The following is a 21,059-nucleotide window of genomic DNA, read 5'->3' on the forward strand; positions in this document are numbered from 1 at the left end:
TCTGAAGCTGGAGATGGCAGTCGGGCTAAGGCACGGCTCCAGCAGAGTCACAAGCAACAGAGCAACCGTATCCCTCTCACCTAACTGGGAGCAAGCATCCCCTTTAGGTCAAGAGCTCTCTATTTCCTGACGGAATGGGGACAATTTTCTAGGCTGCAACTGTTGCCATGCTCCCCTTCTCAATTCCATTTAGTTGGAGTTATTGACTTTCCATTCTGAGAGTTACTGAAATTTCTTTCAAAATCAATCAAAGATAGAGTCCAGAAGAATGTAGTATCTCAGATATAAAAAGAAATAAGCTGTCTTCAGGAAGATCAGAGTGCAAAGTGGGTATTTGGATGAAATATTTGATTTGGTAACATAGGTTGGTGATGGGGATGAGGTATCTTCCTTATCCCCATGTTTTCTTGGTTTTTTTTTTTTTTTTTTTTTTTTTGGTACGCGGGACTCTCACTGTTGTGGCCTCTCCCGTTGCGGAGCACAGGCTCCGGACCAGCAGGCTCAGTGGCCATGGCTCATGGGCCCAGCCGCTCCACGGCATGTGGGATCTTCCCGGACCGGGGCGCGAACCCGTGTCCCCTGCATTGGCAGGCGGACTCTCAACCACTGCGCCACCAGGGAAGCCCCTTATCCCCATGTTTTTAAACCAGATAGAATTATAAGTTTTGGAATTTTCTAGCATAGCATCAGCTGCTTTGATAATGAAGTTTGGCCACAAAAGAGATGCTTTTACTCCTTCATAATCACGTTTCAGACTGACTCTATCTAGAAGTGACAAACGAATTGTTTCTCTGATATTTTCTGGCATGGTACAGACCTACTGATACTTTGAATGATAGATAGGTGGGCATGGTTGGGAATAGGTGGGTCAGAAAGGGTTGTCAAATCTGCATGGAAACACTTTCCTCTCTATCACTGTGTAGCTAAAACCCAGCTAAACATCCAGATTTTCCTTTGGAAATACTTCTCAGTTTTAAGAATTATGGTAAGTAATTAATTGAATTCCTGCTTTGTAGGAGGAAAGGCACGTTAAATTAAGTTACATAGTTGCCCAATATTTTCAAACTAATTAGCAGTTATACAAAATTCAAACCTATTTCTTCCTACTCCATTTCCTCCAGACTCCCAGTAAAAAACCACTAACAACTAATGTTCATTGTGGGAAGCACACTTGAAAGACCATACAAATTTCCCTTTGGACTGGTCAAAAATGATCTAGAATCAGCAATTTTAAAAATGGTTCTACTCAAATAGTAGAAATAATTTGGAGTAGGAGTTCGGAGACTCGGATCTCCCTCCAATTAGCTGTTTGTCTTTTGGCAAACTGTTCAGACCCTCTGACCTCCAGCTCTCTCAGCTCTAAACCAGGAATAATAGTGTGTGCTGTCTGCAAACCTCTTAAGGTTGCTGCCAGTATCATAGCGATATTTGTAAATTAAAATATGCTCTCCAAATGCAGGCTATTACAGACCTTAAATAGCTAAGCTTTGTGTCAAAGTTTTGTCCTTGGGGCATCATATTTCTCTAAGTGAAACTATCTGATTTGTCTTTCAATGTTTTTTAAATATCGGCCTGAGAATTAAGAAAATCAAACTAAACAGACCTTTTGGATTTTTATTTCCAGACTCAGCCTGAGAATCAAAGTTTCTGGCACTGAATAAATACTACTTACTCCAGTCTAGTAGTGGTGTCAATCAAAATGGCAATATTCCAAGTCTGTTAACATTATTATTAACAGACTTTTCCTTACACTGCCAATCATGCAATTTATTGGTGCTTTAAAAGGAGTTAAAAAGTAACCATTTTCTTTTCCTGCTAAGGTTTTCATCTAGTTAGTTCTGATTCTTTGAGGTAAATATAAAGCAGCAGTGGATATTTTATCAATAATAATATCTCTGCCTCAGAAAATATAAACAATAAAAAATATAAGCAACAGAGCAATTTCTGAAGATGAAATGCAAATGTGGTGTTAATTATTCTAGAAAAGCCAATTAAAAAGTAAATCCAGGGACTTCCTTGGTGGTGCAGTGGTTAAGAATCCAACTGCCAATGCAGGGGACATGGGTTCGAGCCCTGGTCCGGGAAGATCCTACACGCCACGGAGCAACTAAGCCCGCGTGCCACAACTACTGAGCCGGAGCACTGTAACTACTGAAGCCCGTGTGCCTAGAGCCCGTGCTCCACAACAAGAGAAGCCACCACAATGAGAAGCCCTCGCACAGCAACGAAGAGTAGCCCCTGCTCGCCGCAACTAGGGAAAGCCTGCACACAGCAACGAAGACCCAACGCAGCCAAAAGTAAATAAAGAAATTTATTTAAAAAAAAGAATCCACCTTCCAATGCAGGGGACGTGGGTTCGATCCCTGGTCGGGGAACTAAGATTCACATGCCGTGAGGCAACTACTGAGCCCACTCACTCTAGAGCCCTCGCGCCACAACTAGAAAGAAGCCAGCGTGCTGCAACGAAAGATCCCGCATGCCTCCTGCATGCTGCAACGAAGATCCCAAGATCCCACATGCCACAACTAAGACCCGACGCAGCCAAATAAATAAATAAATATTTACAAAAAAGAAGTCCCTGATCTGTAAAAAAAAAAAAAAAAAGTAAATCCAAATATTTTGTTGCCTCGATAACCTCATCTACCCCAGAAAATGTAAAGGTCAAAATCTCTGTGTGTCATATTAAAACAATGCTTCAAGTTTCCATTTTCAATCCTCTTAGAGAATCATAGAAATTCCAAATTCCCATATATATAAATTTTGCAATCACACGATCCATTGCCCTGATATTTATGGTTGACTTTCCCATGCCAGAAAGTCAGACATTTAAGGACATTAAAAATTGTCCTTCAGAGAAGAAGGCTCTGGTCTAATACTTAACTCTTTAGAGTGGCTAGGGAAGGTCTCCACCACCTCAGCAGAAATCTCTCCGTCAGGAAGACATTGTTCCATAGGTGATAGACCCAAGGAGATGCCTATTATTATTCCCTGCAGTGATTCAATCGAAAGAGGACTTGACGTGGATTCAGAACCGGGGTTTGAGCTCCAGCACGGACCTACAGGCTGAGTGACCTCAGGCAATTCACTGAACTTCTCAAGACTCAGCTTCTTCCATCTGTGAGATGTGAGTAATAATAGCTTAACTCACAGAGTTGTTGAGAGAGTCAGATCAAACATATCTGTGAATGTACCTGGTAGACCGTGAAATGCTAATAAGTGCAGAGCAGATATAGTTCCTGACAGGGTAATTCAAATTAAGTACTTGCTTTGATTTTACAAAGTGATTTACATGAAAACCAGTAAAGTATGAGCGCTTTTGCTCTCTCATCTTGTGCAACAGAACCTGTGTGTTCATTCGTCCTAATCAGCTCCACGTTTGGGGGGCATGCATTTAACTTTGAAACAGGCCTCACAAGATACTACAAATATAAAGTGTCCCCCAACTGTTTGCACCCTGGAATTATTGCCTTGTGCAACAAGCAGCAGACAGAAGCGGCTTGTTCACGTTCCTGTATTCAGATGGTGTCAAAACACTGTACCTTTTCACACCCTATTCCACTAGTTTTCCATATATCCGCCCTCCCTACTCCAGGCAAGACTATTTGCCTGCCATCTTCCTCACACCATTTGATTGCTTCCTCTTCTATATTTTTAGATGGTGACTTTTTATTTCCCTGGTTACCCTCCTTACTTTAGAGCAATGCATTACTCTTACCCCCTTTAAGATCTATGTACAACCTTCCATGATTGACTCCCATGCTTCTTTGCTGATTCTGTTTTCAACCCCACATTTAGAAGAGAGTCATAAGATCTACCTCTTCTGTACAACCTTCCATGATTGACTCCCATGCTTCTTTGCTGATTCTGTTTTCAACCCCACATTTAGAAGAGAGTCATGCAAGATCCCATATTTCATAGATGTTGATGGGGTTTTAGAATACTACCTGAAACTGAGACTGGGTCTGCATAATGACAGGGGGGTCCATTAAATAATTTCAGTCAGTTCATCGCAGCTTTCTCTTTTAAAAACAAAACAAAACAAAACCCAGAAGTCCAAAAGCAGTCCGTCCAGTTCCTATGTATGAAGAGAAACTGCTGTGAATCAGATAAAAAGTGGAGGTCACTCCAGCTTACTGAGTGTAGGCATGAGTGTGTGCGTATGTATGTGTGTTTGGGATTGTCTCAGTTGCTTAACTCTTTAACCGCTTAATCAGTGGAGCACAGAGGAAATTCATTAGGTAGGAAATTGTAATCTGTGCTGCCGCTAATTCGCTGTGAGTCTTAGACAACCCACCGCAGGCCAGTCCTCTCCTGTAAAATGAGTGTGTCACACTAGCTGACCCATCAGGTCCCGCCAAGTATCTATGACCTATAGGCAAGGAGAAATCAGTAACCTATCTACTCCATAACATAGCGGAAAAATACCTCGCCATTCTCTGGCACACCACTTACAGTGAATTTCAAGTTGCTTTAATTTTTTTTTTTTTGCTCTGACTTCTGGAGCTTTGGAAGGTAGCAGGAAACTATGCGGGTGACCTTCTTGCAACAGGCCCCAAAGTGAAGTTGGGTCTCCCTGTTCCTCCTGCTGCCGTTCTGGGCAGCCTGACCCAGGGATCTGGATCAGCAGGTGCAAAGAACAGAGTCTTAAATCAAATCACTCGTTTTGACTAAAAGACTCTGACATACCTGTGGCAGTTGATGGATGACCTAGGGATTTTGAAAGCTTGGTAGACTTTCTAAGGCACTGAAGCGAACTGATAATGCTAAGTCTTACACAGAATAAATGCTTTGTAAGTGTTTATTGAATTACTAAACCAGATGGAGTAACGTTTTAAAGAAAGTTCTCCAAGAGCAGTGATGGTGAGCCAGTACCAGGAAGACAAAGTTTTATGGAAACAAGCATCAAGCCCTATTCTTAGGTTGATATTAATAATAAAAGGGCCTTATGTTTGTATAGATTTTCACAGGTTACAAATTATTTACACATACTTATTCCATTCAATGTCTACCCCAAAATGCCACATTCCTATATTACCACTTTTTAATAAATACAGACAGTATAACTGTGATACAGATACTACAAACAACTTGCCCAAAGTCACACATCTAGTCAATTGCTGACTGAACTCAAGATCAGGTCTTCTGATGTTAAGTTTTGGGCTCCTCCTAGAATATATTAAGGTGCTGTGTGCAGCTAGGGGACCATGTGTGTTTCGATAGAGGAAGCCCTGTCTCCATCAAAATACCTTTGGTGAGTAGCAATCTTAACTCACCTTCATGCAAATACATCATACAGGACAAGACTAACACGTCTAGTGAACTGTGTATTGGTAGGTCATATATGGAACACATATTCTATTCTGAGTATTATATTGTAAGGTTTGAGATGAAGAGTCATAAAGTAGAGAACTGCCAGGAATTTGTACTAGTGGTTAAAGTTCTGAAAACTTTCCCTTACAAGGAGCAGCTGAAAGAATTTGAGGCATTCAGCCTGGAGAAAGGTATATTGGTGGTGCTGGTGGAGGGTGGGGTGATTAGGGCAGGGAAAGTGTACATTCATTGTCTCCAGAGCTCTGAGCAGCTGCTGCATCAGAGGGATTCGCTATATTGCTCCAGAGGCCAGAATAGAGCTGCTGAAGAGAAATTACTGAGGTCATTTTTTTATTCACCATAAAGAAAAATTTCAAAAAAATTAAAGTTGCTCAAAAATTCAGTACATTTTCTTGTGAGGTATAACTTGTAACTAATCAAGCAAAGCTGAGTAGACCTACTGGTGTGGATGATATAATCATGATTTTGGCATTGGGTAGGAGGTTGAAATAAATGTTCTTTAAGGGTTTTTTCAGGGCCTCTAAGATTTTATGGTTTAACCTTTCTCTAAAATAATTAAGCTTGAACAGAGGGCAAAAACATATTTATTTTCATAACCTATGTTTCTAGTGGTACCTATGCCGCACTACCAGTGTTTACCTACCGTATTACCCCCAAACTTAGCAGCTTAAAATATGTATCCTGTAAGTCAGACCAATGCAGGGGCCTCCACATTTTCTAGTGCTCAGCTGGGAAGACTCAACAGCTGGGGGGAGACTCAACAACAGGTGGGGTGAATGGATCGACTGGAGGCTGGAATCAAATCGTCTAGAGCTGTCCAACACAGGAGGCACTAACCCCACGTGGGTATTGACTAGTTGAAGTATATCTAATCTGAACTGGGTTGTGTTCTAAGTGAGACATGTACACACACATAAACACATACTATTCCAAAGACTTAGTATGAAAACACATTAATAATGTGTATATTGGTTACATATTGAAATAACACTATTTGGATAGTGGGTGAAATAAAATATATTAACCACATTAATTTCACTTGTTTCTTTTTAATTTTTAAAATGAAAACTTAAAGTTTTATGTGTAGTTCATTCTTATTGGACATCATTGATCTCATGTATATGGTGGTTAATGCTGGCTCTTGACTGGCATCTCAGCTGGGTGACTGACTCTGGAGCAGCTGCTTGTGGTCTCTTCATGATGCTAGAGCTTCCCCATAATACAGTCATCTCAGGATAGCTGAACATTTTGTAACTGAAGACTCCAAAAGTAAGCTTTCCAGTGTGGAAGGTGAAAGCTGCATTGGCTTTTTGACTTAGTCGTAGAAATCACACGCATCGCTTTTGCTGCTTTCAAATGGTTACCAGTGTATATAAACCAGCATAGACACGAGAGGAGGGGCACACTGCAGTAGAGCCTGCAGGGTGGGGGCTACTATTGCAGCCTTCTTGGAAAATACAATCTCCCACAACTTGTTATGGGCATAGACCAACAGAGTTATGAAATACCCTTCAGATCTCAGGAGCCATTTCTGAAGTTTAAGTAAAGTCCTGGATGTGAGACAGATTAGAGTTCTTCTGGAGAGACCTTCAAATCTTAAAATTAAGCAAATATGTGATGCTCAGGAATTGCATTAATAGCCATTATTAAAGCGGAATGTAGTTGAAAGTGCAAACTGTCCTTTAGGTGTTTAAAACGGTGTGCACGTGCTAAGGAAACAATCATAAATCCAGGGTTGTAGTCACAGAGTTGAAACACATGACACAATACTTCCAGGTTTTTTGTTGTTTTTGTAGTCTGTTTATCTTTCATTAACCAGTAGAAGAAGTATGTTCCTAATTCCTTAGAGATACATGTTCAAAACGGACTGGCAAAAATCTTTCCTTTTTCCAAATGTACTTAAATTTTTCTTCGTTTAAGTTAAGCTCTTTGAACATCAATTAATAATTTATACAATGAATGTGAAGATGTGTGGTATGTGTTGGCTTGAGGATAATGCGTGATTTGTAACAAGCGTTAAAGTATTTTATAAGATGTAATTTATTTAATGCATTATCCTATATTTACTTTTTAGAGGGCATTGTGGAGCAGTGTACCCAGAGCATGAAATGTCGTGAAGGTTAAATCAACATTGGGCTTTAGTCAAACAAGTGTAATTGGCCCAGAGGGCACCTAGTAACTATGGACTTCTGGAAATGAATGATTGTTGATTTTTGTGTGTGTGGTTTTTTTCTCAAGTAATAATAGGAATTGTCAATGTCAAGTTAGCTTAAATGTTCAGTTTGCATCGTTCCTTTTGCAACTCCTCTTTAGAGTTTCAATTGGTCAGATTATTTGCACTTTGAAATTAATCTGTTAATACAAACTATTATTTTCATCTATAATTGATTTCATTATTAATCACTGAATAATTAACCATGATTTAATTTTAATTTAATTAATCCTCAAAATAAAAGTATATAAGTCCATTACTTTCTCCTGGGTTATATGTGGAAAGCACTTTTTGATATGCATCATTATAGATGATTTGATGGACAGTGAATTGAACTTGGCATTGGGAGTGGAGAAAATACAAAACAACAAGAACAACAACAACATACAAAACCAGAAATAAAAAATAAGCCTGCATTATTCGTAAAAGTTATCAGAATTCTGCACTGCTTCTTAATTCTGGTTGGCATTTTATTCCTCTTCATACAGCAGCCAGAACACACTGAAAGATTTCCCTCCACTTCCAGAAAGGTGGCCAGATTCACCTGTTTGAACAGCACACTGATATGGGCTGGATTTTATTGCATATAGAAGATGTTCAGCTCTGCTCCTAACGTTTGCTTTCTAAATAACAAAGGCTCTTGAAATGAATCATGAAACTAAAAACAGGTTCTAGTACTTTTCAAAAGGATTTTCACTTATAAGAAAAACTTTTTGGCCTGTGGAACTTTTCACTTCATTCCATTTTCTTATACAAACAAGAAGGACCAACAGGTAGCATAGAATATTAATGTTTTCAATTTAGTATTATGGAGAGATGTACTACAATCCAGTGAATTGAAGAGAAAGCTACATCAAATAACCTGAAGCAAAACTAAAGCCTTTCAGGTCTCAAGTTATTTAAATTAACTAATAAATGTATGATGCTATTAAAGTAAAGGTTAATAGCATGGGCTTTGGGTCATACACACATAGGCCATATACGTTTCCTCATCTAGTAGAATTTTGGGGAAGATTAAATAGGAAAACATAAATCAATGGCTTAACACAACACATAGCAAGGCTTCACTGTTGTTATTTCTAGAATACAGTAGAATATCAACAAACTGCCTATTGAGGGAATGTACCTCAACATAATAATTGCCATATATGACATGCCCACAGCTAACATCATACTCGGTGGTGAACTGAAAACTTTTCCTCCAAGATCAAGAACAATACAAGTTTACTCTTGCCACTTTCATTCAATGTAATACTGGAAATCCTAGCCAGAGAAAATTGGCAGGAAAAAAGATATAGAAAGCATCCAAGTCAGAAAGGAAGAAGTAAAAGTGTTTCTTTTTGCAGAGGACATGACATTATTTATAGAAAACCCCAAAGACTCTACCAAAAAACCATTAGAACTAATAGTCAAATTTAGTAAAATTTCAGGATACAAAATCAATATACAAAAATCTGTTGCATTTCTAGATGCTAATAAGAGACTATCAGAAAGAGAAATTAAGAAAACAATCCCATTTACAATTGTATCAAAAATAATAAAATATCTATGATATATTTAACGAAGGAGGTGAAATATCTGTACACTGAAAACTATAAGACATTGATGAGAGAACCTGAAGAAGACTCAAATAAAAGGAAAGATATTCTATGCTCATGGACTAGAAGAATTAATATTGCTAAGATGTCCATACTACCCAAAGCAATCTACAGATCCAATGCAATTCCTATTAAAATTCCAATGGCATTTTCCACAGAAATAAAAAAAAAAGCAATCCTGAAATTTGTATGGAAGCAGAAAAGACCCAGAAGAGCAAAGCAATCTTGAAATAGAAGGATAAAGCTGGAAGCATCACACGTACTGGTTTAAAACTATATTACAGGGACTTCCCTGGTGGCACAGTGGTTAAGAATCCACCTGCCACTGCAGGGGACACAGGTTCGATCCCTGGTCCGGGAAGATCCCACATGCTGTGGAGCAACTAAGCTCGTGCGCCACAACTACTGAGCCTGCACTCTAGAGCCCGCGAGCCACAACTACTGAAGCCCGCGCACCTAGAGGCCGTGCTCCGCAACAAGAGAAGCCACCGCAATGAGAAGCCCGCGCACCGCAACGAAGACCCAACGCGGCCAAAAATAAATAAATTAATTAAAAAAATAAAATTAAAAAAAAAGTATCAGGCAAAGAACTCAACTTAAAAAAAAAGAAAATGATACTACACACAAAGCCATAGTAATCAAAAGAGTATTGTATTGGCATAAAAACTGACACACTGATCAATGGAACAGAATAGAAAGCCCAGAAATAAACCTATGCATGCATGGTCAATTAATGTATGACAAGGGAGCCAAGAATTTACAATGGGAAAAGGATAGTGTCTTCAATAGCTAGTGCTGGGAAAACTGGACAGCGACATACAAAAGAATGAAACTGGACCACTATCTTATACCATACACAAAAATCAACTTAAAATGGTTAAACTTGAACTTAAGACCTGAAACCATATGACTCCTAGAAAAAAACATAGAGGGTAAGTTCCTTGACATCAGTCTTGTCAATGATTTTCTGGATATGACACCAAAAGCAAATATAACGAAAGTGAAAATCAACAACTTGGACTACATCAAAGTAAAAAGCTTCTGCCTGGCAAATAAAATCATCAACAAAGTGAAAACACAACATAAAGAATGGGAGAAAATATTTGCAAATCATATATATGATAAGGGATTAATATCCAAAATATATAAAGAACTCATAAACTCAAAAGCAAAATAACTAACAATCCAATTAAAAAGTGGGCAGAGGATCTGAATATGTTTTTACAAAGGAGAAATCCTTTTTACGTGTGAGAAAGACCCTAGCAAATAGGAAAAGGTAAAGCCAGGATTTTAAACTGGAATTTCAAATCTTTAACTCTTTCCAAAACAACAAATATTAAAAGTTGGGTGGGAGGGAAGGAGAGAGGGAGGGAGGGTGGGAGGGAGGGAGGAAAGACACAAGGGACTTCCAGGAAGCTATGCTGTCCTTGCATCCTTGTAAGCCTGACCCAGCATTCATTAACCCCTCTACAGTCTCCCTATCTGCCCTTAGCCCAGTCATTAGAGTGTAGATGTGGCTCTGGGCAGCCTGGTGGATTCTGTCCTGTGCATTGGAACATAAAGCATATTTTCACAGCATATCTGAGAATTCTGAAAGGTTCTTGCCACCTCTGATGTCCTCGAAAATCTATTTCAAATAATCTCCAAATTGCTTTATTTATGGGAAATGGAGCCTGGTATTTGCAAATAGAAAAACGAGACAAACAAGCAAACTTTGCTGGGAAACACTAGGATCTTGCTACCTAGCTCATCCAGGTTAAATATCAAAATCAGTTCACAGCAAGAGGACAGGTATTAAAGAATTATGTGTGAGATAAAAGGTGAACTGAGCAGCCAGCCCTGAGGTTAAAGCTCTCCTTGCAAAAGAGGTAAGAACAATTGACATTATTCTTATAGTAACTGAACTCATCCCATCTTTATGCTGGCCATATTGCTATGGGGCATAGATTTTTGTCATTTCAGGTGCTTGAGGTTGCTCTCTTTGTCCTAGGGAGGGGCCAGCTTTTCTCTGTGTATGCAGAATCTAAGCCAGTCAGCCCCAGAGCCCATCGGAAGGAGTGGGATGGCAGAAAGCACAGGAATGTTGTGGAAGCTGTGGGGTTTCTTTTGAAAGAATGTGTTTTCAAGCTCAGTTTTTCTGGAATTTTTTTTTTTTTTTATTGACGTATAGTTGATTTACAACATTGTCTTAGTTTCAGGTGTGCAGCACCTGCACACACACACACACACATATTATATATATATATATATATATATAGTTTTTCAGATTCTTTTCCATTAGGATTATTATATATATATAGTTTAAATATATATAGTTTTTCAGATTCTTTTCCATTATGGATTATTATATATATATATATATATATATAGTTTAAATATATATAGTTTTTCAGATTCTTTTCCATTCGGATTATTATATATATATATATATATAGTTTAAATATATATAGTTTTTCAGATTCTTTTCCATTAGGATTATTATATATATATATATATAGTTTAAATATATATAGTTTTTCAGATTCTTTTCCATTATGGATTATTATATATATATATATATATATAGTTTAAATATATATAGTTTTTCAGATTCTTTTCCATTATGGATTATTATATATATAGTTTATATATATATAGTTTTTCAGATTCTTTTCCATTATGGATTATTATATATATATAGTTTATATACATATAGTTTTTCAGATTCTTTTCCATTATGGGTTATTATATATATATAGTTTATATATATATATATATATAGTTTTTCAGATTCTTTTCATTATGGATTATTATATATATATAGTTTATATATATATAGTTTTTCAGGTTCTTTTCCATTATGGATTATTATATATATGTAGTTTTTCAGATTCTTTTCCATTATGGGTTATTACAAGATATTGAATATACAGTAAATCCTTGTTGCTTATTTATTTTATATATATTAGTCTGCCACCGTTAATCCCAAACTCCTAATTTATTCCTCCCCTCCTTTCCCCTTTGGTAACCATAAGTTTGTTTTCTATGTCTGTGATTCTGTTTCTGTCTTGTAAATAAGTTTATTTGTATTATTTTTTAGATACCACGTATAAGTGATATAATACGATATCTGTCTTTCTCTGTCTGATTTACTTCACTTAGTATGATAATCTCTGGGTTCATCACCTAGAAGCTATTCTTACAACTTGGGCCTGCCATCATTTATTTGGTATGAGCTCACAAGTAAAGGCTTTTTAGACACATCCTACACAGCTTCTGGAGGACAGGCACATACACAAAAGTCAAAGCTCATTCTGATCATTTTAATTTAGTCATGTGTTCACTCTCAGTGAATGAATGATGTGACACGTCCCGCACTTGAAGGCTTTTGCAGCTCAGAAGACCCTGGGTAATCTGGCTCCAGCCTCTTCCTCACGATGTGATAAAGGAATAGATTTCTCTGAAGGGCTTGGCCTCTGACTGGAGTGGATGCGTCACAAGGCCTGGCTGAACTTCATAGCTCTTCATCTGGCCACAATCTGGCCTTGGATTCATCCCGTTACTGCTGTGAACAAGTCCCCCAGGTGGGCCCAGTGGGAGGATCGTCCACCAGAACAAGGTGAGCCAGCTTTAAACTGAAACCATGCACCTCAGATTGGGACTTGAACCCACAGTCTTTTAATTGAGATTACACACCTGGTCTCAAGACTTAATGAAGCTCATGTTCCTGAAGTCTCATGGCAGAAAGAATTCAGTGAGAGACAAAGTGATACATAAGAAGTGGATTTAGGGGCTTCCCTGGTGGCGCAGTGGTTGAGAGTCCGCCTGCCGATGGGGGGGACACGGGTTTGAGCCCTGGTCTGGGAGGATCCCACATGCAGCGGAGCAGCTGGGCCTGTAAGCCACAACTACTGAGCCTGCGCGTCTGGATGTTGTGCTCCGCAACGAGAGGCCGCGATAGTGAGAGGCCCGCGCACTGCGATGAAGAGTGGCCCCCCGCTTGCCACAACTGGAGAGGGCCCTCGCACAGAAACGAAGACCCAACACAGCCAAAAATAAAAATAAATAAATTAATTAATTAAAAAAAAAGAAGTGGATTTATTTAGAGAGAAACACACTCCACAGACAGAGTGTGGGCCATCTCAGAAGGTGAGAGGCCCCAAAATATGGTGTGGTTAGTTTTTATGGACTGGGTAATTTCATAGGCTAATGAGTGGGGGGGATTAGTCCAATTATTTTGGGGAAGGAGTGGGGATTTCCAGGAATTGGGCCACTGCCTACTTTTTGACCTTTTATGGTTGATCTCAGAACTGTCATAGTGCTGGTGGGTGTGTCATTTAGCATATGCTAATGTATGACAATGAGTGCATAAGGGGGCTCAAGGTCTACTGGAAGTTGACTTGTCTGCCATCTTGGACCTAGCTGGTTCTAACCAGTTTTTGTCATGTCCTATGGCTATATCATTCTTTTAAAGGTTGTGCCCTGCCCCTTCCCCTTGTGTTTCAAGCTCAGGACACTGAAGCTTAAAAGGCCGTGCATTTCTAACTTCTCAGGAAATAGGCATCTCTTAGGAATGGAGACTTTTCACTCAAGGCCTCCAGGTCCAACACTGACCATTGCAGGATGGTCTTTTACTAAAGTGTCTTTCCCCCCAAGGAAAGCTGCCTATTGCCTCATGCTCAGCTCAGAAATCCTCTCCTCGGATTAGTCTCTGGGATTAAGCCCACTGTGGAGGTTGACTGCCTCTGGCTGACCACCCTTTGAAATCTATGTACGATCTACTTGTTAGAGGCAATGGAGGGAGTAGAGGCTGCAGGGCAGCCTGGCTGGCTTTGTATACTGGCTCTTCTACTTCTCGCAGACAGCCTTGGGCAAATTACTGAATTTTTGTGAGCCTATTTTCTCATCTTCAAAGTGTGGAATAATAGGAGTGCCTTACATCATAAGGGTACTGTGAGAGGAAAGTGAGTTAATTCGCGTAAAGTGTATAGAACAGAATAAGGGTATTGATCAGAGCTGATCACCATTAGCTGGTATTTTCATCTAGAAATCTGGGAAGTTAGTCCACTTTCTAAAGTGGGAGTTGACTTTTTAGAATGAATCTTTTCCTGAAGGAATGAGATGGTAAAGAGAATAATAGGGCAGTAAGAGAGGAATCTTAGCTTGGGGTGCTGTGGGGATGGTCTGGAGATTTGAGCCATAGGGAAGGCTGAGAGGGTGGTGCTGGGGATTAGGTTCTCGTTTCCAGGAATGGCAGGTCTGGGCTACATATCTTTGGTATCTTAGGGGTAACGAACTTTTTGGCCGAACGAACTTTTTGGCCAACCCAATATTAGCTCAGGGATCAACAAACTTTTTCTGTAAAAGACCAGATCGTCAATATTTTTAGGCTTTGTGGGCTAAGAGACCAAATCGAGTATAATTAGTAGGTACCTATATAGCAAAGAGAAAACAAATTTCCACACTTTTTATTCACATAATTAAATATATAATAATAATAATTGAGTATAATTTTTGTAATGCAAGTCTACTAATGAAAATAATGGATCTTTTTTTTTTGGTGTAACATTTTACTTGAGAGTCAACCTCACTGTTCCCTTCCAATCGATTGCAAATGTTTTCCTGTAAAAATCATCCTTAGTTACTGGCATCCTACAAAAACAGGCTGTTGGCTGGATTTTGCCTGCTGGCTATAGATTGCTGATCTTTGGGTTGGTTGCTCAGGAGAAGACCAGCAAAGCATTGTCCATAAAACAGCAAGTGATAGTTAAACAGTAACAGCCCTTGGTTACTGCTTTTCCATGTGCTGGTAGTGGTACAGTGCGCTAGTCTTCAAACCAAATAATAGGGAGTCCTTAACGTAAACTTGGGGTCTTTTAGTAGGGACTGAAAGTAATGTGAAAATGATAGTAAGTATTTTGACACAAGAAAAGGAACCCAGCACAGAGCAGCGTGAGCTAAGAACAGCCAACGCAGAGGGGGAAGAAAAGAGTGAGTGGAAGGGATTCCCTTCATGTGAGTGGTAGAGATATAGACTGTTCCTTAGTGAGGAGGAACTAGAAATGTAAAGCAGATCCTACCCAGGATTGTTTACATTTGTGTTCAAAATACTTGTTATTAAAATGAATATCATTCTCATTCTAGAATCTGCGATGGCTTCAGATCCCTTTACCATCTTTATAAAGTCCTAAAAAATATTTTAAGTGTTTGGTATCATGGTATCTTGGCAAGTTGTATGTCGGAGTCAAGATTCTGAGCTTCAAAGTGAGGAAAAAAGATGAGCAGCCTTGACCTCACTCTCTCATCTTCTCCTCCGGCCAAACGCTCTGTTAACATGACTGAAGTGTGTCTGTTACATAGAAGCCCTTAATTGTCCATATCAGGTTCTATTTCACATACAAAAATCAATTTTAAAAATTCTTTGGCCTGGGGCAGTAATTTATTCATTCAAAAGCGTTTATTAGTTTGTGTGAGCATTTAACCCCTTTTTCATATTTTTATTTTCTTAATTTTTATTGGGGTATAGTTGATTTCAATGTTGTGTTAGTTTCAGGTGGACAGCACAGTGAATCAGTTATATATAAACATATATCCAGTCTTTTTTGTTTTAGATTCTTCTTTTTTGTTTTAGATCTCTTCTCTTCTTTTGTTTTAGGCCATTAGAGAATATTGAGTAGAGTTCCTTGTACTATACAGTGAGTTCTTATTTGTTTTCTATTTTATATATAGTAGTGTGTGTATGTCAATCCCCATCTCCCAATTTATCCCTCCGCCCCTTATTCCCTGGTAACCATAAGTTTGTTTTCTATATCCGTGATTCTACTTCTGTTTTGTAAATATGTTCATTTGTACCCATTTTTTTAGATTCCACATATAAGCTATATCATATGATATTTGTCTTTCTGTGTCTACAAAGCTACAGTAATCAAAATAGTATGCTACTAGCACAGAAACAGAAATATAGATCAATGGAACAGGATAGAAAGCCCAGAGATAAACCCACACACTTAATCTATGACAAAGGAAGCAAGAATATGTAATGGAGAAAAGACAGCCTCTTCAATAAGTGTTGTTGGGAAAACTGGACAGCTACATGTACAAGAATGAAATTAGAACACTTCCTAACACCATACACAAAAATAAACTCAAAATGGATTAAAGACCTAAATGTAAGGCCAGACACTATAAAACTCTTAGAGGAAAACATAGGCAGAACACTCTGACATAAATTGCAACAAGATCTTTTTTGACCCACTTTCTAGAGCAATGAAAAGAAAAACAAAAATAAACAAATGGGATCTAATTAAACTTAAAAGCTTTTGCACAGCAAAGGAAACCATAAACAAAACAAAAAGACAACCCTCAGAATGGGAGAAAATACCTTTTCATATTTTTGTGTCCCTAGGGAAAAGCATTCTTCTTCTAGGAAAGGACTCAGGTAAAGAACTCAGACTGCTAGATTTGAATCTCAATACTACCCTGTAAGCCCTTGGGCAGTCACTTTATTTCCCCTCATTATCAGTTAGCTCAGCTGTAGAATGGGGATAACAATTTCTACCTCAAGGGATTTTTGTGAGCAGTAAAGGAGTTAATCCACATAAAACGCTTAGCATTCTGCCTGATACATATTATTATATATGCTCAATAAATATCAGTTATTTGTATGATTACTATTATTAAATTTACCTATGATATTTATCATAATGACAATATCATTTTTGACATCAAATAGTTTACAAATTCATTCACAAATATTTATCAAACATTTACTCCGTGCCAGGCATTACTGTAGGCAAAGAATATACATAGCGTAAACACAACAGATCAATATCTATAGTCTATGATGATAACAGATCAGTATCTGTATCTATGATGACAAATGCTATGTGGAAAATTAACACTGGAGTAAGACAGGGAGCATTGAGGGAGGAGAGACTGCAATTCAACATAGGCTGGATGATCAGGGAAGTCTTCCAGGATATGGATGGCCTTTCCTCCTGAGGGGCTGAAAGACCTCGGTTAGGTTGCCAGAATTAGTGAATAAAAATACAGGATGTCTAGTTAAATTCAACCTGGCATCCTGTATTTTATTTGGCAACTATGGCTGGGGATGGGGGATGAAGAGGGAATCCTGAGGGTTTTGTTTTGGGATAAAGGACGAATAAGTTTCACTGATAAATTCCAGTGGGGCGGGGCTAAGACGCAGTGTGAGGGGTTTGTCTGCACTGCTGCAGAGGCCTGGGCCAGGCTCCCTTACTTGGAGTACTGAGGTTCTGTAATTTTCCTGATTCCTGCCGCCTTCGAGTGGGTGGGAAGTGGAACAAGTGGAGCTTGGCTTCCTCTTAAGTCCTGATATTTGTTGCTTGGGGTCATGGAAAGTCAGACTGAAAACGATCTGCGATGTCAGGTTAGACAATCCTCAGGAAACAGACCCAGAAACGTCAAATGAGTTGCTCAACATTGTGAATATAGTTCCTCTCTGAACCTGGATCATTGATTTAGATGCTGCAAGAAAAATAAATTCTCCATATACGATTTTCCATTGTTTTTCCTCTGTAATTTTTCATCTAGGGTTTAGGATAGCACAATTTCCCCCAGAAGGAGGATTTCAAAAGTGAGCAGTGGTAGTTTCTACCATACAATGTAATTCTTCCAATGATTAAATGCTGTCTCTTATACACAGTGAGGGGAGAGTTGGTTTCATCTCAGCTCGGGACTATGGTGATAGTGTTGACTATTGCATGAAATTGAAAGATGGAGCTAGTTCCATGTTAAACAGGGGGAAAGGGGTTTTGTTCGTTTTTGAAAGTTCAGTTTCTAGAACACTGCCTAGTACATTGTAGGTACTCCGTAAACATGAATATGAATAATGGATAAGGATTTGCGGTATTATGAGATTATTTTAAAATCAAAACTTAATTTTTGTTAAATCACTTTGAAACAATGCCTATTTGCATGCTTCTGCCCAAAATAAGTGTGTTAGAGATGTTTTCTTGCAGGTGCTGAAAGAAATGTGTGTCACAGTGATTCAGAGAATAGGCCCAGATAATCCTCACTTCACACTTCCTAGCCATGTGACTTTTCCTTATCTTTGTACCTCAGCTCCCTCTTCTATAAAATGAGAGCAATAATACTAGTATCATACTAGTGTCTCCTTAAATTATTGAAATAAGTCGATACGTAAAACATTTAGATCAGTGCCTGTTGCATACAAGGCACTAGAATGTTAGCCATTAATCTTATCTTAATCTTTTATTAGTTCTAGTATATTTATATATAGTTCTTTGTTTGTTTTTTATTGGCCTCACCGAGAGGCTTGAGAGGAATCTTAGTTTCCCAACCAGGGATCAAACCCGCGCCCCCTGTAGTGGAAGTGGGGCGTTCTCATCATTGGACTGCCAGGGAATTCCCCCTAACATATTTATATTATCTCCAGTATAATGCACATTGTCTGATATCTAAAAGATTATTGAGTGACTAAATAATGTCCATATATTAGAAAAAATGTAAACTATTTACTATTTAGAGTCCTTCTGAAGATATTGCAAAAGAGTGTAATGAGTAAAAATATCACTACTTAACTAGTCCAGTCACTGATACCCTAGAGAGAGAGGAGGCTGAACAATTACAAGGATGAATAAGCCTTTGTCATTGACCTCTCCTGAGCTGAAGAGCAAGCATTTTTATATGGGAAGGATGCACTGTCTTCCCCTTTTAATATGGGTCATGTCCACCTTGGCAAGTTTGGGGCCTCTGAGCTTTTGTTGTTGGGAATCCAAAGAAAATACAACGGAGAGTGAGGTGGAAGAGTGACTTGTCAAGATGTCTGTTTGCACCATTTTCCCTTCCACCTATGCCTATGCACAAAGTATACCACAGAAGTAAGTAACCCCAAACTTAATCCATCACAACTTGGCTTTCTCTCTGCCATGCCAATAAGTACACTTTGGCTAAACGTATGGGTATTTTTCCTATTAATCAAACCCAGTGATTCCTTCTCAGCACTCCCCTTGATTCTCTGAAGTGTTTCCAGCATGCTCTCCTTTGTGAAAGTACTATATGATTGGAATCTAAAACATGCCCCCCACCCCTACCCCAACTGTCTCCTTGGGCTGTTCCTCTCTCCTTACTTCCCTATAGTGGCTCCTCTTTATTTCCCTGTTATACATTTATGGTTCTCAGTGTTCTATATTTAGATTTCTTTTCTTCTTATAATTTCATCTTCATTCATGTTTTACAGTATCGTATATTAACTAGTGAAGTAGGCTAAATAATGGCCTCCAAATATATCCGGTCCTAATCCCTAGAACCTGTAGATGTTACCTTGCAGATACGATTAAGATAATGGTTTGAGATGGGGCGAGTATCCTGGATTATTCTGAATCATCCAGGTGGGCCCTCAATGACAACACTTGTGTCTTTAAAAGAGAGAGGGAGTTGGGGATGTGATATAGATAGCAGAGGAGAAGACACTGTGAGGCAGAGATTGGAACGATGAGGTCACAGTACAGGAGGTACCAGAAGCCATCAGAAGCTGGAAGAGGCAAGAAATAGATTCTCCCCGAGAGTCTCCGGAGGGAGGGAGCATGGCCTGCCAGCACCATGACTTTGGCCCAATGATACTGATTTTGGAATTCTGGCCTCCAGAACTGTGAAAGAATAAAGTTCTGCTGTTTTAAACCCCAAGTTAAACAGCGGCCACAGGAAACTAATACAACTAGAAAATCTAAAATATATGCCTGTAATTACTACCTCTTTTCTGAGTGCCAGATCTACAAAATCAAAGACCTCTGGACATCTCCGCCATATTTCCCATTTAACATTCAAGCTAGTCACTACTGAGTACTTGCAATGTGCCAGTAATGTAAAGCCTTAGATAAATATTTTCTCATTGAATTCTCACACCATCCCCATCAGGTGAATACTTTGTTATCCTCACATTAGAATAAGGGACCTGAGACACAAAGAATTTAAGTAGCTTGCCCAAGATTGTAAAGATGCTAGAACTGGGATTTTGGTCCCAGTGTGGTCTGGCTCCAGAGTCAATCACTAAAGACAGTGCTCTGCTGCCTCCAATTACCTGACATCTCAGGCTACTCGGAGCCTGTACCACGTCCAACCAGCAGTGTCCAGGCTCTCTGAGAACAGATCGCTTTAGTTGGATTCAAAAAACATTTACAGAGCCCCTACATCCTGCTAGGCATTCTGTGCCCGCTCTTTGCAGCCATGACCAGAGGCAATCTGTTGTTCTTGTTCAAATAGCAAACTATCTGAGGCTAGAACACTTCCCAAATCCCATGCAATTTCAGAGAGTCAGACCTTACTTCATGAGGGCGATCTGAACCTGATCTGAATTACTGTTGCCTCCTAAAAGCCTAATGTTTATTAACAAACTCTGTTCTTAGAGTGCTGTGGCTGTCACGTTGCCGTGGTTACTTTCGCTGGGTTGCTACTGGACCCTGGGGCAAAGTAGAGAAATGGAAACTGCAAGCATCACCCCTTAGTATTTATAGAGTTCGACCTTCTGTGCCATGTGTGGTACATCTGGAGGCCCTGGACCCTGGGCTGTCCAATATTCCCCTCTTGGTTCTTCCCTTATAGTTATACTAGAAATGTGGACAGTAAGTACAATAGCTACAATATCTTAGTCATTTACTAGGTTCCAAATAGTCTACCTATGCTATCCATTTAATCCTTTCCACAATTCTGCAAGGGAAGTCTTATTATTGCCATTTTACAGATGAGAAAGCTCAGGCTTAGGGAGGTGAACTAATTTGTCCAAGCTCATACAGCTTCTTAGTGGCAGGGTAGAGTTAGGATTTAAAGAATCAGACAGTTAAAATTATTAAACTAGACTGAAATATTTCTTAACATAATCTAAGTTTCTTCTTCAGGCTGCCTTGGGCAGTGCCGAAGGAGAGGCAGGAGAGAACCAGGTA

This window comes from Phocoena phocoena, chromosome 12 (assembly GCF_963924675.1).
Source record: "Phocoena phocoena chromosome 12, mPhoPho1.1, whole genome shotgun sequence".
NCBI lineage: Eukaryota > Metazoa > Chordata > Mammalia > Artiodactyla > Phocoenidae > Phocoena > Phocoena phocoena.